Consider the following 25,493-nt stretch of genomic DNA (forward strand, 5'->3'; position numbering starts at 1 on the left):
TTGTTCTAGATATTTACTGTAGTATTACACAGGTTCTACTCATAATTATACACATATACAGATCAAAATTTAAAACCGATCGATCTCATATGTGTTAACCCTTTTATACGTGACATCAGCAGAATATTTTACTATCGTAGATACAGGCTAAAAAAAGCAAAAAATATGAATGTTTGTATATATCTGTTTGGGATGAATATACTTCGACACCGTTTGACCATTTATCATGAAATTTGGCATATAGATGTGTTTTTTCATGGAAAAGGTTTTTATATCTGACTTGTTGCTATTTTTTTTTATAGAATAGGAAGGCGGACTAGCATATGGGCCACTTGGTGAGATGGTAAGTGGTCACCAACGCCCATAGACAATGGTTTTGTAAGAAATGTTAACCATCGCTTACATCACCAATGCGCTACCAACCTTGGGAACTAAGATGTTATGTCCCTTGTGCCTGTAATTACACTGGCTCACTCACCATTCAAACCGGAACACAACAATACCAAGTACAGCTGTTTTGCGGTAGAACATCTGATGGGTGGGTGGTACCTACGCAGACGAGCTTGCACAAAGCTCTACCACCAGTAACATGGCGCTGCAGCACATGAACTTCTATACCGTTCAACCGATCGCTATGATAGTATACATATACAGAACACGTTTGCGGTGTTTTGCTAGAAATCGTGTAATTGTAAAAGATAGTTTGATAAATAATGTTCGTCGTATATTTTGACCAATCATACAAAAAATAAAGAGTCGAAATATAAGAGAATTACATGCAATTTCTTCGTTAAAAGTAAAAATTGTATAATATGGATATATATCAACAAGCCTGTTTATATTAAATATAAAAAATTAAACGTATTATATAAAAGAAAAAATGGAAAGACAACAAAATATCAAAAATCCGATTTAAGCAGTGTAACAAATTGAATAAATCACGTTCATAAAAATATTTTTCAATACGTCCAATCTACGTCTAGTGCGAAATTCCAAGGGATAGACATTGAAATTGATGAACGGGACTGACCTAAATATCATATTGGGTTGCGAGTGATCGAGATGGATGAGTGCATTACTGCATTATGATAAACCAATTTTAATAATAGGACATTTTTGTTCATGAATACATTGACAATAATCCGTGTGAATTGAGGAGGTACCTTCTGCGATTCTTGTCCGATCTTCTTGGACATTGCGAACCGATGGTAGCTTTACGTTAAATTAATTGTAAATTGGCGGTTCAAATGCGAAATGTGCCTGTAAAACTGTTTTTAAAACGTGTTGATGGCGCCTTATTGAAAAATTGCAAAAGGTGCATATACAAACATTGGAAGAAAGAAAGAAAAACTTTATTGCTAACATTTTAGTGTAACTCAATAGACTGCGATAACGCACTGGAAATTATTAAAATAATCTGGATTTTGATTGTTTTTAGTGGTCGAACATTTATTAAACACGGGACATAACATGGTATCGCATGAGTTAGCCAAGTTCATAAATTCTTTCTTCCATACTCGTTATCTCGTGCATCATTCTATCCATGTAGCGATTTTCTACTATACGATATACGATTGCGAGCTTGGAGAAATCTCTGCGTGGAAGTACCATTAATTGATCGGAGATATTTTAGCTCGTCAGCTTTTTAAGTATTTGGCGATAAGATCAAGTCTGACTGTAGATTTGCATTAACGACGTTTTTTAGTAACAGCAATAAAATTATAATGAATCATATTTTGTTGAAAATTTCAATGATATGCAATATAACTTGTTTATGTTAGTTAAATTAGATTTGTTATGAATAATAATATTTCTTACCTTATCGGTTTCGTCAGACCAGCGTATAATGCTGTATCTCTGGTACCCCTCCGATGCGTCGCCGCTGCCGCCGGCGCATCACACAAACCAACCACACAGAAACACACCCCACGGTCCAACCCTTAATTATTTCAATTCCTAAGACACCTAAGTTTAATGGCAGTGTTAACTATACAGCAAAACACATTTTGAAAAATAAATTAAGGCAAGTCCATTACAAATAAAGCACCCAAAATCCTCCTAGGAAGTCCGATAGAATAATAGGCGTATTAGGAATAAGATTGGCTGGTTTTTGGTCGCTGTTTCGCTATTACCTATATTCGAGATGTTTATGTGTTTTGAAACGCGGCGAAGCACGCGCTCTGTACTCGCTCTGATCCATATAAGGCGTTTAAAAGGTTAGGTTTAATCGTCGGTCCCTTCTACATGAACCGCGACGTGTTAATCTGAAACAAAAGAACATTTTGGTTAATATAAAGAAGTTTCATAATCTTTGCACTTCCAACATTTTAAGATACATCTATTTAATGTATTGTATACTTTTTATTAAAGATCAGATTATTTTATATCTGAGAAGCAAATGAGTCAATTTATGATAAGAGGTAATCGGATTTGTAATAAATGATGACCGATTTCCGCCACGGTGGCTATTTTTGACCGAGACTGCGCAAGAGAGTCTGCGCAAAACAGGTGTTCTTTATAATCTCCCACTCTCATTATCCGATGAGACGGCAATCTGATATGATCGGCGAGAAACAAGACAACGGCGTCTAAACCTTCGGGCGGCAACTGAGAATTATTTGACAGAAAACCCAATAATAACAGGATTTAAACAATTGCTAGACCAATGAGGAAGTCAAATTTAAGCGATTTCTTTCACTGTAATCCGCAGCTTTCGGCTTTCAGCTTGAATATGAGATATCATATTAACCGTTATGTTTGTGATTATTCTCACTCACACTTCAAATAATCAAAATAGATAATATACGCTAGCTGCAGCAGTCAAGTGGTAGTGACTACTCAGAAAAGATTGCATATAGCCTTTATTTAAAGATTCTATTTTCGGTGCTCTGATACAATTCTAAATTTGTACTCCAATCATAAACTTTTGACGCTTCTTCGTACTAAAATAAAAAGTAATTTCTAACTATAAAACTATGGAATACGATTTGAATTCTGATTCATATACGCTAAAGAAAATCATGGTTGATGGTAACCAGCAGCATTTAATAAGAATGTGGCTAAAAGTAACAGGAAGAAATTCGGATGTTGCTATTCAATGAATGTAACCAACCTAGTAAATTACTTATATTACTGTTAGTGTAGTACATCATTTAAAACCGATGGAATGTAACCCATGGATTGGCTGACCTTTTTTATAATTGTTATTTATAAAAAGCAGAGTGATAAATAACTGATAGTAAGAGGATTCCACCGCCATTGGCACTGTAAGAAATATCAACCATCCCTTACATAATGCCATAAACCACCAGCTTTGAGAACTAAGATGTTATGTAACTTGTGCCTGTAGTTACTCTGGCTCACTCACCCATAAAACCGGAATACAATAATACTAAGAACTTCTTCTTGGTGTTAGAATAAGTTAGTGCTTAAATTGTATTTACATTCTTCATGCAAGTGTTAATATTTGATCACGATTTAGGTACAGTTTTCTTAACTCCGGTCTTATCTACACGACAACATTTTCCTAAGGCTTTTATGTGTCATTTTTTCCCCCTTTTCATATCGTGACGTCAATGAGACAAGATAACGGAGCCTAGTAAAAGACAACATAGTTTTTTTTTTTTTTTATATGTCCGGGATGGCAAATGACTCTACTCCACCTGATGGTAAGTGGTAGTAGAGTCCAAACGCGACGACGGCCAGTACAGTCGGGAAGAATGTTCTGTACTAGCCGTCACCGTCTTGCCGGCCCGCAAGATGCCTCTTCACGCCTCGTTTGAAGGAACCCGGGTTGTAAGAGGAGGGGAACACGTGAGCTGGTAAGGATTTCCATTTTTTGGTAGTGCGACAAAGAAAGGAGTTGCCAAATTTCTTTGTGCGCGATGGAATTGATGTCACAGTTAGGCGGTGACATCGAGAACCAGCTCGCGTGGACTTAAAAAGGAAGGGGGAAGCAGGAATTAGAGAGAATAATTCCTCAGAGCACTCGCCGTGATACAGTCGATAGAAAGCGCTCAGTGCTGCTATCTCGCGACGCAATTGTAAAGGTTCAAGGGTGTTTGTGACCTTTACGTCGCCAATAATGCGTACTGCACGTCGCTGCAACCGGTCCAAGGCCTCCAGTAGGTACTTAGCGGAGCCATCCCAAAGGTGCGAGCAATATTCAACGCAAGACCGTACCTGTGTTTTGTATAACAGGCACAGTTGTTGCGGCGTGAAAAAACGCCGCACCTTGTTCAGAACTCCGAGTTTTCGTGAAGCTGTTTTTATAATAGCCTCGATGTAATCCCTTGGACTAAGGTCGCAGCGAACGTCCATCCCCAGCATGGCGATTTTGCTTTGTATCATCAGCGGTATGCCACAGAGGGAGGGATGAGGGTAAAATGGTGACTTTTTCGCTGTGAGAGCGCATACCTGTGTTTTCTTGGCATTAAACTCAACAAGATTATCAGAGCCCCATTTGGCGATGAGCTTTAACGTCCTATCGAGTTCAATGACAAGATCCTTCCGCATCTCCTCAATTTCCGCTCGCCCAGCCACTGCGCGTCCGTGGTATCCACCATGCACTGTACTATCGTCTGCATAGCAATGTATATTCCCAAGAGAGAGCATATCATTGATATGCAAAAGAAATAGTGTGGGAGATAGCACAGATCCCTGGGGGACCCCAGCATTCACTACATAGAATTGTGAAGCGCAACCATCTACTAAAATAAGAAGGCTACGCTTGTGTAGCTTGTGTAGCAGGCAGACCATATGCCGGTAGCTTGGAGAGAAGACTTCTGTGCCAGACCCTGTCGAAAGCCTTGGAGATATCGAGGCTGACAGCCAACGATTCTCCATGCTTGTCGATAGCTTCACCCCAGAGGTGTGTTACGTACGCTAGAAGATCACCTGTGGACCGTTTTGGTCGAAACCCGTACTGACGATCATTAATTAGACAGTGATCTTCTAGGTAATGGATCAGTTGGTTGTTTAGAATCCGTTCCATCACCTTACAAAGTACTGAGGTGATAGCTATTGGTCGATAATTTGCCGGGTCAGACCGATCCCCTTTTTTGGGAACCGCTTGCACATTAGCTCTTCTCCAAGCCTCCGGCACACATCCCGAAGAGAGAGAAAGTTGGAACAGGCGCGTTAACACAGGAGACTGCTCCGCCGCGCACTTCTTCAGCACAATGGCTGGTATTCCATCAGGACCGCTAGCTTTCCGTATATCAAGTGATTGCAGCTCCGCACGCACATCACGTTGCCTGATTTTGATGTCAGGCATCGTGTGGCCACATTAAGGTATTGTTGGTGGCTGCGCACTGCAATCATCGATCACAGAGTTGTCGGCAAAGAGTTTAGCCAGGAGGTCGGCTTTCTCCTGCGGACTGTGAGCTAGCGATCCGTCCGGATTTCTGAGCGGTGGCAGCGAAGGTTGGCAGAAATTGTTATGCACAGACTTGGTCAGACGCCAGAAGCTACCTAGGATGCCCTATGGAGCCTATCCCTATGGGAGCCCCTAGGATGCGAAATAAGGTCATGACCAATCTGTACAATGCGCTGTGCATCCGCTCTCGTGTATGCCTTCCTACAGGACTTGGAATTTTTATTGTAGTTTGCTTTCAGTGAGTCAATGTTAGATGCCCCGCTAATGCAGCCGTTGATCCACGCGCGATATGCCGCCTGCTTAGATGATACAGCGTCGGCACATTCACGAGTGAACCAACGGTTACGCGTACCCCTATTGATGAGATCTGAGCTAGGAATGTAGTATTCCATTCCTAACATGATCTCATCAGCAACAACAGCGGCACTAGCTGTCGGGTCATTCCCACTGAAGCAACGTTCCTTCCAAGGGACTGACGCATAGTAATCGCGCATACCGTCCCAATCTGTCGACTTATAGTGCCAAACGCGACGTTTGCATACCGCTGATGGCGGCAGCTTGGCCTGTGGCACTTTGGTAGATATAAGGCCGTGATCCGAAGAACCAAGTGGAGCTTGAACCACAACCTGATATTCCACCGGGTGAGAAGTCAGCAGAAGATCCAGTAGAGAAGGCGCTTGCCCATCAATGTCTGGGATCCTGGTGGGCTGATCAACCAGTTAGGTCAAGTCGTGTGTGAGAGCAAAAGCATGAGCAGTTCTTCCAGCATGGTCAGTTTTGAGGGATTTCAACCATGATTCATGGTGAGCATTAAAATCCCCCAAAAACACTAATTCCGAGTTAGGAAACTGCTCTTGCGCAGCATCTGCCACCCGACTAAGATGGTCAAATAATCGGCTTGTCTCCAAGTCACCATTGTGGGATCTGTAGAGGCACACGTAGACTCGACTCTGACGAACCAGGTCCACTCGTACCACCAACATGTAGAAGGAGGGGTCCTCCAAGCAGCGCAATCGGTGACAACAAACATCCGCCCTGACGAACAAGCATACTCTGGCTTTCGCTTTAAAAGATTCTTCTAGCATGTAGCCGGGATAGTTAAGGTAGCTGGTGTCGGCAGGGCTATTTAAAAGATTTTAGGTTGAATCGTGTTTTTATTTCTACTTAAATAAATGAATCTACACATTTGTATCTTCATAAATTAAGATTACTTAATTTATTGAATTTCATTCCCTTAAGTATTAACCTTAAAAATAGATTTGTTTCTTTTTAAAATTTTAACGCCCATATACTAAATAATAAAACATAAAGATAAAACGTAATTTTGCATAATGGTAACAATACATAGATAACAATAATATCAGCCCGGTTTAAAAGCTGCCCCACAGAAGCTGGGAACGCTTCTCTTCCCGGTATGAGAATCAAATGGTCTCCGCACTAGACTCGCGGCTTCCTAATTATTTAAATATTTTATATGTATAATTTGAAATGAATTAATCCCTCATTGTAAAAAATAAATAAAGAGGATTTTGGATAAATCGAAATCTACACGAGCGACCGCAGATTCTTTTTTTTTATAGAATAGTAAAGCGGACGAGCATATGGGCCACCTAATGGTAAGTGGTCACCAACGCCCATAGACATTGGCATTGTAAGAAATGTTAACCATCGCTTACACAGCCAATGCGCCACCAACCTTGGGAACTAAGATGTTATGTCCCTTGTGCCTGTAATTAAACTGGCTCACTCACCCCTCCAACCGGAACACAATAATACCAATACTGCTGTTTTGCGGTAGAATATCTGGTGATTGGGTGGTACCTACCCAGAAGAGCTTGCACAAAGTCCTACCACCAGTAATTCATCTAATATTATATATATATGAAAATTGTGAGGCAAACACGGGATTGCAACTTTGCTCATCAATCTTGCACGCACCACTTAACATCGCTGAGTTGGTATAATTAAGAGAATTTCTTAATCGGCTTATCGTGTATTATGATTATATTATCGCTATAATTAAAGTAATCGAATGTATAATTAAAAAAATATCCTATATTATACCTAATTTTTTTAATGCAAACCGAATGCAATTCAAAATTTTTCAAGTAACGCCGGACACTCATTTGTTATACATATTTAAAATAACATATTCCCAATTCTGGTTTTCACAAATAAATTTCATTTTAGAATTATTTTGATCTTAGCTATACATCTATTTCAAAATATTTCTGTAATACTGTATTGTTATTTCTATTTAAATAAACGACACATTTCTATCTTCATAACAAAATAAGTTTTAAATAAAAATGAAGGGAACTTTATTATTAAGGGTAGATGTAAATAAAAACATACTAATGATTTAATTTGATAATAGAATAACTTTAAATAACTGCAAAACATTGTTCATATAACATTTATGTTGCTTTACTTAAAATGCTAAGTAAATTACTTTAACAATATTTGCTGGTGCAGTTGAATACAATTTTATATTGTACCTCTTAGAGCTGAAAGGCACAATGACCTGCACAGCTATTCTGTAAGAACTTATTCACCCGTGAAATGCTGACAACCTACTTGTGGTGATATACTATTTTGACGTCTGTATTCTTGATATGATATAATTATTATGGTCAATGTCGCATATCACTTTTTGATATTTCAGGACCGATTTTCGGGGCGTCTCGAGTTTGTTCTTAAAGAATGGTCCTACTGTTGTTAATGTTATATACGTTAGTCGTAATCAAGGATTGCGAGTTCAATCCCGCGCTAGTCCTTTATTTATTATTTTTATTGTAATATGATTATGAGACTTGTCGTAATATAAAGTAATATTTGAAAACGTTACTATGTTAATAGTAAAAATATTTATAAACAAGAAAAATATGGCGTGCGTAAAAATTAAAAAAAGATTCATGTTTTCTATCATAATAAGAAAAATTTTTGTTTGGGAACTAAGATGTTATGTCCCTTGTGCCTGTAATTAAACTGGCTCACTCACCCCTCCAACCGGAACACAATAATACCAATACTGCTGTTTTGCGGTAGAATATCTGGTGATTGGGTGGTACCTACCCAGAAGAGCTTGCACAAAGTCCTACCACCAGTAATTCATCTAATATTATATATATATGAAAATTGTGAGGCAAACACGGGATTGCAACTTTGCTCATCAATCTTGCACGCACCACTTAACATCGCTGAGTTGGTATAATTAAGAGAATTTCTTAATCGGCTTATCGTGTATTATGATTATATTATCGCTATAATTAAAGTAATCGAATGTATAATTAAAAAAATATCCTATATTATACCTAATTTTTTTAATGCAAACCGAATGCAATTCAAAATTTTTCAAGTAACGCCGGACACTCATTTGTTATACATATTTAAAATAACATATTCCCAATTCTGGTTTTCACAAATAAATTTCATTTTAGAATTATTTTGATCTTAGCTATACATCTATTTCAAAATATTTCTGTAATACTGTATTGTTATTTCTATTTAAATAAACGACACATTTCTATCTTCATAACAAAATAAGTTTTAAATAAAAATGAAGGGAACTTTATTATTAAGGGTAGATGTAAATAAAAACATACTAATGATTTAATTTGATAATAGAATAACTTTAAATAACTGCAAAACATTGTTCATATAACATTTATGTTGCTTTACTTAAAATGCTAAGTAAATTACTTTAACAATATTTGCTGGTGCAGTTGAATACAATTTTATATTGTACCTCTTAGAGCTGAAAGGCACAATGACCTGCACAGCTATTCTGTAAGAACTTATTCACCCGTGAAATGCTGACAACCTACTTGTGGTGATATACTATTTTGACGTCTGTATTCTTGATATGATATAATTATTATGGTCAATGTCGCATATCACTTTTTGATATTTCAGGACCGATTTTCGGGGCGTCTCGAGTTTGTTCTTAAAGAATGGTCCTACTGTTGTTAATGTTATATACGTTAGTCGTAATCAAGGATTGCGAGTTCAATCCCGCGCTAGTCCTTTATTTATTATTTTTATTGTAATATGATTATGAGACTTGTCGTAATATAAAGTAATATTTGAAAACGTTACTATGTTAATAGTAAAAATATTTATAAACAAGAAAAATATGGCGTGCGTAAAAATTAAAAAAAGATTCATGTTTTCTATCATAATAAGAAAAATTTTTGTTTGAAAAACAAAACAAAAATAGAACTTGAATAAATTTATATTAATTTTAATATATTTTTAAAAATTAATATTAATACATTATTAATGTTTAAAATATAACTTAAAAATATTCTTATTTACGAAACTTAACTTATAAATAGAAAAACTTAAATAAAAGATTACTTAATACTAATAATCGTAAGAATAGAATATAGACATTTGATATTCAATGCATAGTTCTAAATCACGCTATCAAAGTTTTTAAGCTATTTTATAACTTAACTAATATTTAGCATTGCTTTAGTGGGTGGTCCAATTCTACACAGTAAGCCAAGTACATCGAGGGGCTGGTCGAAATCCTCGACACCTTGTAACTGCCAACACTATCTCAAACTGTATGTGTTCGTATTTAACCTAAATAAAAAAAAATCTGGCTCTTGACCGTTTAGAGATGCTCTCAACACCACTGCTGTAGAAAACTTGATCACTTTTTTACTTAAAAAAAAAAAACAAACTTTTTTAAAAAGTAATGCTTTATATGTTTAATTTACTGTTTTTTTTATAAATAAATGTTGACGTAAGCATTTACATACTCTGCTTACAAAATTTGCAATTTGTAATTGATCCAAAATTGGGATTAAGTTATCGTAACTTACCATTAAATTAATATTTTTTCTTTATTCATTAAAATTTTCCCTCAGTTTACTGATGATAAAAAAAACAACGTCTAATATAATTGTTTATAGGAAGGTATTAAAATACAGTCATTTAAATTACGATCTTATTTTATGAGCCGGAAGTTATTATTTCAAGCGTCGCCGATGGATCGTAAAGTGCTGATTATTTACACAATAACAAATAATTAATACACATATCCAGTAAGTGATTGAATTATATTGTCTGTGGCGTGGCGAAATGGCGCCAAGAATTGGACTCGTGCAAAATATAGTAGACATTTAATATTTTTTTTTAGAATCATTTGAAACATGTTTGAAAGTAACTCCTAAGTGCAAATCCAGGTTCTCGTTATCGATGTATGCGCCTTGTTCAAGATGTGATGCTAACTGCGTTTTTGCAAATATCTTTAAATGCATTGTGTGATAAATTAAAAGGGCGTCTCTTGTTGGAAACTTTATTTTCGCGCTTTTTTTCTCGTTCTAATTTTTCAGGTAACATGAGTTCGTTGAATAATTAAGTTTGTGGCTTCCTTTAAACATTACGATTATATACATATATGATATAGATAGCAACAGAAAATTGTTAATAAAACTTTTTCGAATGATCGAGAGAAAAATATTACAATGTTTAAAATTGTCTAAGAAATTTGTGGACTATTTAGGGTCATTAAATAAAATGACATTGTTTGTAGGTCTTTGAGGAATCCCGTCTCCCCTATCTACACACACATAAGAAATTCCACAGCTAAACAGCGATACCTATTATTGATGTATTCCGATTTAAAAGGTGAGTGAGCTAGTGTTACGGCAGGCACAAGGGACATATCTTAGTTCCCGATTTGGTGGCGTATTGGCGATATAAGGAATGGTTACATTACATTTGTAATGTCTATGGTGGTGATCATTTACCATTAGGTGTAACATTTTGCCCGTCCACCTATTTTAACCAAAAAAGAATCAAATAGTCTGAAGCCAGCTTAACAATAATTGAAAACGATTTCAAATTACGTGTACAAAGGGAATTAATCATTAAACATAAAAATGAATATTGTTGCAAATACATATTCGATATATATTGACTATTAATGTTACTGTATTTTTTAAAAAGTTATTGTTAACGTGTTTTTTAGTTCCCTAAACTGTCTATTTTTTGAAATCTTACAAATCACAACTCCAATCAGAAGAACGGAAGTGGCTGAAAAAGTTACATATAAGTCAAATTAGTAAAAAGCGGGAAATAAAAATAAATATAGCCTCTTTCGAGTGCAACAACTTCTATTCCTCGGCGTGTCTGTCGAGTGACGTGACTCTGACGTCACTGAGACCACGCCTACGAGCCAAGCTTCGATCGAATCTCTCTGTTATTTTATAAAATATAAGACCTTCTCCACAAGCATTATAAAATATCTATTGTGTTGTGTGTATTTTTTTAAATTTAGATTGTTCTGAGAAGGTGAGTACACTTACGTGATATAGTATTTAGCTAGTACAAAATGAAACTTTTTTAAGTAGGGATAATATAACCCAGGAGGTCGAGAGGTGTGTTCTGACGTCACTAAGGCACCTCTCTCGAGCCAAGTGTTACAAGCACCGTCATAATTACGAGCTTAATTAAAAAAATACAGCGTAAGTATAAATTGCGCTGAGTGGTGTTTATTGTGATACATGACTGGTTTCGTTAAAAAAAAAAAACAAAAATATGTATAACTGAAGAGATTTTTTTTCTATTTGTTTAATAAATACTAGGAATGTAGAGTTGGCTAGTGGGTGCTTCGAGGAATGCATTCGATTCCAGTTGAAGCGATTTTTATCTCCTTATGTAATTCTTTGATCACGTGACTTGTCAAATACTTACACCATTTCTGCTATGGTGTGTTCTACGAATTATGCCTCTCATCTACATTCATTAAAATGTATATTATTACGTTTTCTATTAAAATATCTAATTGAAAAAAACATACATGACGTAAGCGATATAAAGCTTTTACTAAATGGACAGAAGTAACTCATAAAGTTAATTTTATGTTCCTTTTATACGAATGACAATTTGAACGAGTCGACTGCGTGAAGTTGCAAAATGTCAAGTATATTGTATCATAGTTTAAGTTATGTGTAGGTAGTGAGTTTATTCGTTAATCGATTATGATTGATTGAGTAGATTGATATAAATACAACCGAGTAGATGATGTTAATTATGGTATCCTCTTGACTGGTTTCGGCAACTTCTGCCATTCTCAAAGCTAACTGCGCAAGGCATATTATAGTGATAAATGTGTGCGTGTAAACAAAAGTGTAAATTTTTATTTGACGGGCTGGTTGGCGTAGTTGGTAGATACTTTCCTTCCACGCCGAAGGTTGTGGGTTCGAATCCCAAACAGGACAGACATTTGTGTGCATGAACATATCTGTTTGTCCTGAGTCTGGGTCTAATTATCTATATAAGCATGATTTTACAACAAAAAAAATAGTGTATTTAGTATATGGTTTCCATAGGACGAGCTCTGCTTAGTTTGGGATCAGATGGCCGTGTGTGAATAATGTCCCAGGATATTATTATTATATATTATCATTATTTCCTAACTCTCAAAATCTGATGGGACAGCAAATCTAACACGACCGGAAACACTTCAGACTCCATGCAGCTACTGAGAATGTTTTATCGGAAAAACCATATAACATTTTATTGGTGGGTTTAAACCCAGAGATTCGGGATCTTATATACTAGCCCGTAGACCAATAAGGTAATCAAAATGATAACTGTGTTTGGTTAACTCAACTGATCTACGAAAACCGGAACCACGCATCGTTTCTATTAATAAATTAAAATTCTTAATAAACGAACTGTCGTATATTAAATTCAACGCACACACTACCTTATACTCAAGTAACATCATTTCACACATGACATTACCAGTCACATCACGCCCTTCGCAGGGTTTGAAGTTATTGAGGTGTCTTTACCAAACGGCTCGTAATACCGCCCTGTTATATTTTCTTATTTACAAGGAATTGTCAGCGAAATCACGAAACCCATTCGTCGTCATAAAGGAGATGCAATTAATTGAGTGTTCGTCGACAAAATTAACTTATACAATTTTATCCTTAGTTTATTCTACTAAGATACTAAGACGGTCGTGTATAGCCTATTCCAACCATAGGAGGAATTAATGAATGAATGATTTAGAGAGGAGTAGACAAATAAACAACATTCACAATGTATTAAGGAGATATCATTGGCCGAGATCTAAAATAAAGCATGAGCAAGATTCAGGAAAATATGGCGTTTGGATGTCGGCGAAATTGTTATCGGAACTTTGGTTGTAAAACTAAAGTGGATATATAGAGTTAAGTGGAACAGTATAAATACAAATATCAAGAACTCTCTGTAGTGCATAATATAGCTGTTAGAAAATCGCATGGAATCATATATCAAATATACGGTTTGTCGACCTTTATTCTTTGATTCAATTGGATTTACTCCTTTGATTGCATTCGGTTCTAATTTTTTTAAGTTTATTGTAAGTGCGCAATATGCCGGATTTATGTTCATGCGTTAAAATTTAAGAGAGATTGCCTGGAAGATATCCAGGTAAGTGATCCGAATTTACGTACTTTATAATCTACCTGTTTTTTTTTATATTTTTTGTAAATTGTCTGATTAAAAAAATATTGTGTAATTGTGACTTAATTCCTTGTTTCCTTATTTGTAATGTAAGTTGTTATTATTCTTACTTATCATCAGATTAACAACCGTGCTTCTAATAAATAGCTTACCACGCGCAACCAAAGTTGGTTGAAGTTAGGCTCTTCCAGCTATACACTAAAAACTAAAAAACGAACAATAAACGCTTTTTAATAATAATAAAATTTTTATTGAAATAGTTTTTGTACGTAAATTCAAAGATACCCTGGCACTCTAAAGGAAGTGAACCTGTGTCTAAAGGGCCAGTGCCATCACATTGTACATAAAATGAACGTGTAGACTTATTTAAAAAATATTTATGCACCTTTACTATAGTAAAATACATCTGACCAGCCACTCTATATTAAATGAGTATAGTACCTACAGGAAAAGAAGCTTCCACGGAAGTTACTAAAATAAAAAAATAATACGAATTAATCGAACAAAAAATTAATAATTAAAAAAAATAATAAATACATTTATTGACTAAACGATTTTTTACACGATAATTTCCATTTAACAAATATTTAGTTTATTATGAAATATCTCTACTGTGTAATATTTCACTAATCAACCCTGGTCTATAATAGGTCTTTGATAAAAACACTTTGTCTTAGCGCCAGCGAGGCGGCAGCTCGGCCTTGACCCTACCCCCACACCCCCCAACAATGACCTATCCATGATCCTTGACTTAAATCTTAAGCTAACCATAATGGCGTCACCATTTATTTAGTTCTTTTATATCGTTAAATGGCTTTGTTTAAAGATTTATCTCGATTAGTGCAAATAATTTTAAAGTTTACTCATCTTAAAGATTTAAAAGAAGATATTAATTATACATAAATAAATATTATATGTGATTTGGATTTTCAAAGAATACCAGAAGTTAATTTGTGGTAGGACTTTTGGTTTGGGCAAGATCCTCTAGGTAGGTACTACCCACTCAACACATATTCTACCGCTAAACAGCAATACTTATCTTCTTTGTTTTCCGATTTGAAGGGCGAATGAACCACTGTACGTACAAGCACAAGGGACATATGTAATATCTTAGTTCCCAAGGTTGATGATGTAATGAATGAATGGATCATTTCTTACATTGGCAATGTCTATTGATGATGGTGAAGATCAGGTGGCTAATTTTTTCCATCCACCTACCTAATTTAAATAAAAAAAACATTATTGACATTTTATATTACTTAAACTTAAATATGACGATCATTTCATAAATACTACGTTACAATGCGATCGATATTTTTACTTATAGCTAAAAATATTCGACCTTATTTATAAACTGTTTTGCGGGGCTTAGATTTATAGAAACATTTCTCTCTTTCTGTCAATATTGATATGACATTCGAAAGAAAAAGACAGAATTGTTGCTCTAATCAACATATAAACAAAATTTAAATATAGGTAAAGTCGTTTACTATTCAAAAGCACTTATAATTTTTCAGACGTTCTAAATTAAACTGATTTATGTTTTTTTTTTTAATACAAGTAGTTCAAGGAATATTGTTAGTCGTGTTTAAAAAATACACAGAATTATTTGTGAATTGTTATATCAAGTAAAATGATAAATGTTCATATTAGCATAGTGTTGTTTTGGCAACTGTTCTTTTGTTATTTTTATATAATAAAATTGAAGAAAGTCGAATTAATATGTAAGGATGAGAATGATTAGCATTATAAAAATAAATGATAACACTATGAAGCTTCAGTATTGTTATAACAATGAAATTAAAATAAAATTGTATTATTCAAAATTGTTATTTTACCGTTAACATTAATTATTATTGTTCAACTTCAAGAAACGCAGAATTTTATAGGTAAAATAATTTAGAAAGGTTAATTTAACTTTTGTTAATTCGTCGTCTTGAACGACATATTAAATAAGTAATTTTTTTTTATATAAATAGGTAGCTCTTATTAAGAATGCAATAGATACGATATTACATAGATATTTCTGTTAGCTATCCGTGCCGGTTATCACGGGTAAATTGGGGGATTCCCCAAGTGTCTTTTATTAAGAGATAAAGAGATTTAAAAGTTAAGTCTTCTGTTCGGCCTTTTGTATTGTGAATTTATTTTAATAACTTGTAACACTAATTTTCAAACTGATTTAAATAGAAGAACCTTAACGGCAATTGTATTATTGCGTGACAAATAAATTAAACTAATTTTTTTATTGATTTGTTTTTTTTTAAGCAAGAATGGTTGCTGAATGATATTTATAAGATTAGAAGAAGAGTAGAACTTATATGTGCTTAATGTATTTTTTTTATTATTTCTTATGATGACGATTAACCATTCTTAGAATTATTAGCGCCCTGAACATATAAGGATATACTTTATTACTACTTTTTTATGTATGTATTATATATAGTAAGATTAACAGGAATCAAATTACATAAATAATCGTGTAAGCCGCATCAGAATCTGTCGTGTAGTTTAAAAGATGTGTTGTTAGACTTTTTGGTATATCAATATATTTTATGTTTATTTTTTGTTATATACCTATAATGTTGTTATATAATAACATTTTTGTTTATTTTAATTTTCATTTTACTACATCATTTTGGATAACAACACTATTATGATCATTTTTAAGGCTATACATATAAAAGTTTTTTTTTTCATAATTTTATGGGTTTTTTAACATATTTTAGAACTTGGCGTTGCACACACTGTTGAAATACATAAACTATTTTGTACGTCACATACATATATGTCGACGGGTAAATATTAATGTGTTCTGTTTATTTCTTTTGGCCGAAATATCGACAGCTTGGCGGTCTTTCAATAACGTGCTACTAGACCAGACAATATGACCTTTAAATCAGCATATTTTTCTATATCATTCATTTAAATAACGACGATTTAAGGATCTTATTATGGTGGACGGTTTATTGATACACGGGATTTAATACTGGATGTTAAAGGCTTATTTTGTTTTGTTACAAAATTGAAATATTCATTTTTGTACATTATAGTTACGAGAACACTTGCGTTTCATTTGTGAATTTAATTGTGACTTTTATTAGTATATATATACTAGTAAAAGTGGTCAGTTTTTTGTAATGCAAAAACTTATACTTTACTGGTGGTAGTGCTTTGTGCAAGCTTGTCTGGGAAGGTACCACCCACTCATCAGATAGATATTCTACCGCAAAGCAGCAGTACTTGGTATTGTTATTTGTTGTGTTCGCAGTGCATTTAGGAGAAGGTTTTAGCATATAATATTTTTATATAAGTAGCTACGCTTTGCAATTTCACACGCTTTAAATTTGGACTATTGACCTGACTTGCGTGAATGTTCTTGTAATACATGACTGAATAACTATAAATAAAGTAAAACATTTTTTATAAACATTTGTACTTACGTTAGAATTAATTAAATTAAAAACTAATAAAGCTATTAAAGTAGTTATTAAATATTTGGGAATAACCCAGACCATTCTTGGCTATGATTAGTGTATAGAGATGTGAAATACCGATTTAAAAATTTAGACGCTTGGATAAGTTACTAACGTGGTTTGTCTGTAATAATGTGGTTTACGGTTTTGTAATAGTATTACTCAGATAGTATACATGCCTTTTATCCACTGAACCAGGAGGTCCATTGCAGGAAATGGCACGCGCTAATCCAGTGATTGCTCGCTTCCCGGGACGCGGCGCATTTATTGTACGTCTGTCTCCACTGTCGTACGATACCGGACCGGAGATTGAGACCGCATGGCTATATCTCTTTTTTTTGTAAACGAAACATGATATAAAAAAAGTCGCTGAGTTTCTTTCGCCAGTTCTTCTCAGGCCTGGGTGTTTCTTTTCCGAACCGGTGATAGTTTCTAGTTAGATTATCAATAAACAAGTGTAATGCTTTAATGTTTAAGTAATGCTTTAAAGTATTTTTATTTGATTTGATAATTAATACAATTAATTACTTTGATTTAATAGAAGGCTGCTTCGTTTTTTGCCCAGGGAATCGGAATCGGAAGAGTGATTTAAGTGATTTATAGGGCTGCTAGCATTCTTGCCACCAGTCCACGTGGCTTATGCTGTAACTGTCTTAATTTTGATTTCTATATACTTGTTTCAGTTCACAACGAAAATAATTGTTATGTACATTAAATTAAGAAGGCGCAATTAGAACAGATAAACATCAACGAGTTTTGGTCTTGAGTACAAATAAATATTATTTGATGGATATTATCAGATGGCCCGGTGGTTAGAACGCGTGAATTTTAAGCGATGATGGTCTTTATAATCATCTCGTGCTTGACGGTAAAGGTAAACATCGTGAGGAAATCTGTATGTGTCTTTCGTCGAAATTCTGTCACATCTGAATTACAACATTGTAGCAACGTGGTGAAATAAGCTACAAACCTTCTCCTCAAAAAAGAAAGGTGAAGAAGCCTTACCCCAGCAGTGGGACTGTTACGGTTACTGTAAATATGATTTGTGGGTTTGTGGTGTTCTTATTTATTCTATGGAAATTATTTGACGTAAAATGAGAACAGATGAAGTTTCATTAAATAAAAAATAGCATATACAGAAATTCTGATGTGTATCTGATATGTTATATCCTTTAATCAAACAAATAATATGTCATCGAAATCAACATTTGTTTTAATATCTATAAATTATGAAAATTAAACGACAAAAATAACAGATAAAACAAATTTTTACGACATTAAATCCAAAAATACAGCAAAAACGTAAATAAATATTATCTAGTTACTCATATGCGTTACGCTACAAAATTATTTAACGAATATCGTCGTGTAATGGATATGCACACTTAATGTGCGTAATTTCGTAGCACAATAGCGGTGTTGTGGTCAAAGCTATAACGCTATCGTCTGTAATAGATTAGAGCGAAACGGGTCAATCGTGTCGACGCATATTAAATTCAGATAACTTGAATTTACGATTGTTTTTATTAAACAGATGAAGTTCGAATTAAAAAATTTCTATATAATTGTCATAACAATGAAATTAATACCAGCCGTTATGACGTCATTTGTTGTGTTAATTATTTTGGTATTCAATAAACTGTTTACATTTCTGAATTGAATGTATTATTTTAATACAAATTGCGTACTGTTAGGTTGTATGGAATTTGGAATGACAAGCTCATAAGGGCAATCATGAGGTCCTGAGTTCAAAACGTAAATGGCGTCAGTAAAAAAAAATAGGGTTTTTGAAATTATAGGGTTTTAAGTCTCGGGAATTTTTGCCAGATTTATTTTTCTCGTGAACCGGGGCTATCGACTCAAGTCAAAGTCAAAATCAAAAATCTTTATTCAATATAGAAGCGTTACACTTATTGATAGTAATAAATCTACCACCGGTTCGGAAATAAACACCTCAGACCTGAGAGGAGCCGGCGAAAGAAGCTCAGCGGGATTTTTTTATTTTTTATATATCATCCTTTAAACTATATTTATTTTTTTTAATTTGCTTCATGCCCGTTAAAATCGTATCACGATGATGGTTTTTACAAAAGGTCATAACTGGTTTTATACACTTTACATTTCACTGATACAAAAATTTTCACTAAAATATTATACATATAATGATTAATAGATTTTACAGTTAGATACATAAAATATTAATTAATTTTCACCCACGTCAAACATCATGATGTGTAATTACTTTATTGTTTGTTTTATAAATATAAAATAAAACATTACCAAGAAAATGGTTATTGATTTTTACACGTGAATTTTTTAGACTCCAAATAATGTTTATGGATATTTGTCTAGAAGGGTCAGAAACTTTTACTTTACGATGTCTCGCAGAGACTTCTCAAACTCTAATCCCATGCCTCTGACAGCACGTGAAGTATTTAATGAAGTATTAACACACACACTTATGAAATGTCACAATACGTATACCTTTATATGTGAGTGTAATAATGATCGTGAAAGATAATGTAATTTATAATATCCTGGGACATTATTCACACACGGCCATCTGATCCCAAACTCAGCACAGCTTATACTATGAAAACCAGACAACTGATATACTACATATACTACTTTTCTTCTGTAAATACATATTTATATATATAATTACACTCAGACTCAGGACAAATTTCATGCACATAAATGTATGTCCTGGGTGGGAATCGAACCTACAACCTTCGGCGTGAAAGGCAAGTACCAACCACGCCAACCGGCCCGTCAATATCTTATGTATGTTTATTTACGCATATATGTTATATTATAAATACTACTAGACAGGTGCAATCGACGCGATATATTTACTGATTTTTGCAATTATTTTATCATATCGAGTAGCAAATACTTAAGAATAAAAATAAGAAATACTTTATTCAGAACAAAACAAGTATCGCAAACAAATACTGCTTGTGTATTCTATATATAAATACCTAAAGGCTGTTTTCTTTTTAACCAAAAGTTTGTTTATAACAGTTATAATAGGAGATAGAACTTTCGGGAAACATTAGTGAGACTGACTCGCTATTTATAGATACATTTCAAACGAGCCTTATTTAGAACTGTCGTATTCAAATTTAGAATCAAATCGATACTTTTTCGAATAAAACATTATTTTCTATACGAATGGATGTTATTTAAGATTAAAAGACTTCTAGGTATACTGTTAATCAGTTAATCATGAAATTATTTTTTCATAGTAACTACTAGAGGGCGCTGTAGCATTTTAGCTTATATACAGTTGAAACGGTCGCCATGATGCTCATAAGATCATGTTAGAGCATTTTATGGTATATGCGGAAATAGAATCGTTATTGGGGATGAAAGCAACGACGAGAGGTTCAACTTTTTATTATAAATAGGATTTTTTTCCTGTTGAGTATATACATAATACTATGAGATTTTGAGAGATAAACCTTAGTTTTATCACAATTGAACTTTTATAAAAGGTAAAACAATGCTCTACTTAACCGTATCGGATCGAAAACTTAAACAAACTATCTGAGCTCGCAGTTTTATCCGATGATTACTAAAAAGTCATTTTATTTTATCCCACGGGTAATTTATTAAAGTCTTTAGTGATTCGGAATTAGGGGGACAGTTGCTGGCCGCTTACCGCCAACTGAAAAAAGAGTTGCAACTGGTAATTTGTCGGGCCAAGGAAAGAGCGAGAGAGGAGATGTTGGCTGACCTAAATAGGGATCCATGGGGGCCCGTACCGAGGTGTGCGAGGAGAAGTTAGCACCCACGGCGCTCCCGTGACGGAAACGATGCCGCCGGAGCCTCTCCTGCGCCTGGTTGGGGAACTTTTCCCTCTTCCGGGTGAGCATGTCCCTCCGTGAATGGCTCCTCGCTCCGTGATCGAAGAAGAAATTGTGGCTCCACAACAAATCACGGAGCGAGAGATGTAGATGGCCCTTGATCGTCTGAGGGTCAGAACCACTGCGCTGGGTCCGGATGGGGTGCCAGGACGTGTTATGCGAGACGCTCTGGAACACCTAGGTGGAAGGCTTCGGGAACTATTTGACAAGTGTCTTTCCAGCGGGCAATTCCCAAAGCCATGGAAAGAGGGCAAGCTGGTCCTGTTGCCGAAGGTGGGGCGTCCTCTAGAATCTCTTTCGGCATACAGGCCAGTTGTACTGTTGAATGAGACGTGCAAACTCTTCGAGAAAATTCTCGCTGCCCGTCTTGTTCAGCATCTCGAGGAAGTGGGACCGGGTCTCTCAGAGGCTCAATACGGGTTCAGGGCGGGTCGATCAACCACCGACGCCCTGAACGCCCTAAAGACCCGGACCATGGAGGCGGTGGCCCGAGGGGACGTGGTCCTGGCTGTATCACTGGACGTGGCGAACGCCTTCAACAGTCTTCCTTTCGAGACAATAAGAGAGGCGCTTCAATATCATGGGGTGCCTTCCTATCTTAGGAGGCTTCTGGGGGCATACCTCCAGGATCGGATGGTCCTCTGGGAGGGGAGCGATGGGCGAATTGTTCGACGTCAGGTAGGCTGTGGCGTTCCACAGGGGTCCGTTCTCGGCCCAATCCTGTGGAATGTCGGCTTTGACTGGCTCCTGCGGGCACCTGTCCTTCCCGGGATGGGGCTGTTGTGCTACGCGGACGACAATCTACTCACGGCGACGGGGCGAAATTTCCAAGAGGCGGCCAGACTGGCCGAAGTTGGAACGTCACTGACGATGGACCGGATAGAAATGTTGGGCTTGAAGGTCTCCATCTCTAAAACGGAGGCCCTCTTATTCCACGGTCGACGTCGGGGTCCCCCTCGTGGAGCGTGTATGACAGTCCAAGGGACAGTGATAAAGGTGAAGGCCCAGATGAGGTATCTGGGTCTGATCCTGGACGGAAGATGGAGCTTCAGGCAGCACTTTGTCCAACTGAGCCCGAAGCTCATTAATGCCACCGCCGCCTTAGGCCGCCTCCTACCTAATGTGGGAGGTTCGGAATCACCATGCCGGCGATTATACGCCGGTGTACTGCGCTCCATGGCACTATATGGTGCACCCATATGGGTAGACGCTCTCACCGCTCATAATAGAGCACTTCTGAGGAGACCGCAGAGAGTTATAGCGGTGAGAGCGGTACGAGGTTACCGTACGGTGTCGTGGACGGCGGCGACACTTCTTGCGAGGGATCCACCCTGGGAACTGCAGGCCGAGGTACTCGCGGAAGTGCATTAGCTTCGGGTGGAAGCCAGGGCTAATAGTGACCGTCTAGGATCAGCGGAGGTGGGGCGAACAAGCAGGTCTGTAGCCCAACAAGCTCTCATTCGCAGATGGGAGGAGGATCTGGGATCCCCATCAGCAGGCCTGGCGACAGTGGAGGTGATCCCCCCCACTTGAATCGCTGGGTAACTAGAAGGAGCGGCACACTTACGTTTAGACTGACGCAGGTGCTTACCGGACACGGCTGTTTCAATAAGTACCTGCACAGCACTGCAGCGGAAAAAAAAAGTGTTTAGTGATTATGGTAACTTGTAAGATTCACTTGTTCTTACCACTGGGCCATCTCGGCTCTTCAAACCCGGGCAAGCACCACTGAATTTTCATGTGCTTAATTTGTGATTATAATTCATCTCGTGCTTTACGGTGAAGGAAAACATCGTGAGGAAACTTGCATGTGTCTAATTTCACTGAAATTCTGCCGCATGTGTATTCCACCAACCCGCATTGGAGCAGCGTGGTGGAATAAGCTCCAAACCTTCTCCTCAAAAAGAGGAGAGGAGGCCTTTAGCCCAGCAGTGGGACATTCACAGGCTGTTACGGTACGGTACGGGTAACTTGTAACTGGTTTAATGTTAACTGGTTTTGGTAACTGGCGAGGAGTCATAATAACTTATGTCAAATGCCGATATTTTGTAATACAGACTGAAGTATTTTTTTATTTATTTATATATGTTATACGTATTTATTTTTAATTGTCTTTATTTAACTTTGTAATCAAAAAGTAAGATAGAGCTTTGTGCAGGCTCGTCTAGTTTGGTCTATTGCTGCAATGTTGGTGGCGCATTGGCGATGTAAGCGATGGTTAATATTTCTTACAATGCCAATATCTATGGGCGTTGGTGACCACTTACCATTACGTGATCTATTTGCCAGTCCGCCTACCTATTATAAAGACAAGAAAAAGTATTTTTACAGTTTTTTTTTTAGTTTGACTCAACTCAAAAGTTTTATTCAATGGCTTTTATTTATCTTCGCACAAGAAATGAATTCAACCGTTTAAAACGATTCCAGTTGCTTGATCCCTTTACAGTAGCTTCGCAAATAATTCCGTAGCGGCTACATCCGTTTTGTGTCTACGAAGGTGTGGTCCCAATGTTAACGACATTAGGTATATTTTTATAACGCTTTTATTAATTCGCATTAAACATATTTAATGTGTGTGGCTTTCATTATTGATTTTTAATTAACTTCCTGTAAAGTTAGACTTGCAATTTAAAAAAAAAGCTATTCAAAGGTGGAATGCTGCATTCTTGCCACCATTCCACGCAGTCATGATTTATATGGTAACTTTTTTTTATATCTATGTACTTCTCCTAAACAGTGATCAGGCCTCAAGCAAGCAGTGGAAGATTTACACGCTATTAAAACTAGTTAAGTCAAAATAGTTAGTAAAGTCAAAATTAGAAGCTTATTTAAAGAATAAAAGCCTCTCTCTTTTGTTTTTATGCTTCGTGTTAACGAAATTTTCATAATGCATATATTACTTTATTAATAAGCGTTTCATATGTACGTGGCTTAATATTCATTAGCGTCCAAACATTTCCGTAGGGCGTGTTTACACTAGCCGGTAATAAAACACTCCACGGCTGTAAGTTTTACTGCACTTTTATTATATCGCACAGTGTGATATTTTTACACGGTTCTGGTTAATAACAAATGAATCATACGCTTATGTTTTTACATCTTATTTTTGGATTAACTACATAATTATGATATATAATAATAATTTTAATATCCTCAATACCGATTTCGGCCACGGCGGCCAATCTCAAGAGAGATTAGCCAACTACGCAGGAGATATTATAGAGCACAAGTGTGTGCGCAAACACAGGTGCACTCTCTATTCTCTAAATCTCATAATCCGATGGGACGGCAATCCGACACGACCGGAAAGAGTTCAGGCGCAGGACCAACGGCTTTACGTGCTTTCCGAGGCACACAGGAGTGTACACACTTCCAACTTCCAGACTCCAGGCAATAATTTTTTATTGACCCGACCTGGGAATTGAATAACTACCTCCGGGTCTGTGGCCTTACATCAAGCCACTAGACCAACGAGACAGTCATTATTATATTGACGATATTTCTAAGAAATTGGTTTCACTAAACCAAAAGCTGGTGTTTACTGAGCTCAAAGCCTAGCAGTTCATGGAGGTTATAACACCAGCGTCCTAGGCACAATGCCACAGGACAATCATTTTAAAGGCGTATATTTTCTAAAATTTGTGTATTATTTTATCATTGTATGAATGAATCTTTTAAATATTTTAATATATAAGTTATCCTTAAAGAGCTTGTAAAATTAAATATAGCTACATTTTTTTTGACCTGTTAAATTGTCAAACTATGTTTTGTAGTACATTAATGGTGTATCCCAAAGATTTTGTTTGGTATCTTAACTATGTACGTAATATAAAAATAATACAATAATTAATATCGTTGATATAAACTTTATATTTATGTTATTTGTGAGGGATCGTAGAAGTGTTACGTAATTTAGGAAAATTCTAGAAAAATATTTTTGGATTAAATTCGTTCTTTATTTAAATATAATAAAAGATAGATGACATAAAATTACGGTGTTTGAAAACGCCATACCATAGGACATTTTTTTCAATGATTACTATAATTGAAATTAACAATTTTGCAAAATAGCAATCAGGATTTTGTTTAAAGATTTTTTAAAGGCAGGGCACACGCATACGCTAGCAAGCACACGGTAAAATTTGGAGATAAATTCATTTTTTTTAATTAGCATAATTAAACAAACAAATCAAACATTTCACTTTCATAATATTAGAAAAGATATGGTTTGTATTCGTGATATTATTTATTAGTAGGAATTGAATATAAAATGTATTTTTATTCGCCACATTTATA

General features: G+C 35.8%; 1 protein-coding gene across 3 annotated transcripts in view; it reads right to left on the minus strand.

Moving 5' to 3' along the window:
• The window catches only part of LOC126777836 (plasma membrane calcium-transporting ATPase 2), a 179,873-nt gene that overhangs the window by 123,090 nt on the left and 31,290 nt on the right, over positions 1–25,493 (minus strand). For all 3 annotated transcript variants that reach the window (XM_050501047.1, XM_050501045.1, XM_050501046.1), the window contains exon 2: positions 1,819–2,264. The gene's annotated coding sequence lies outside the window, so the exon portion shown is untranslated. The remainder of the gene's footprint in view (positions 1–1,818; positions 2,265–25,493) is intronic.

Source organism: Nymphalis io, chromosome 24, assembly GCF_905147045.1.
Source record: "Nymphalis io chromosome 24, ilAglIoxx1.1, whole genome shotgun sequence".
Lineage (NCBI taxonomy): Eukaryota > Metazoa > Arthropoda > Insecta > Lepidoptera > Nymphalidae > Nymphalis > Nymphalis io.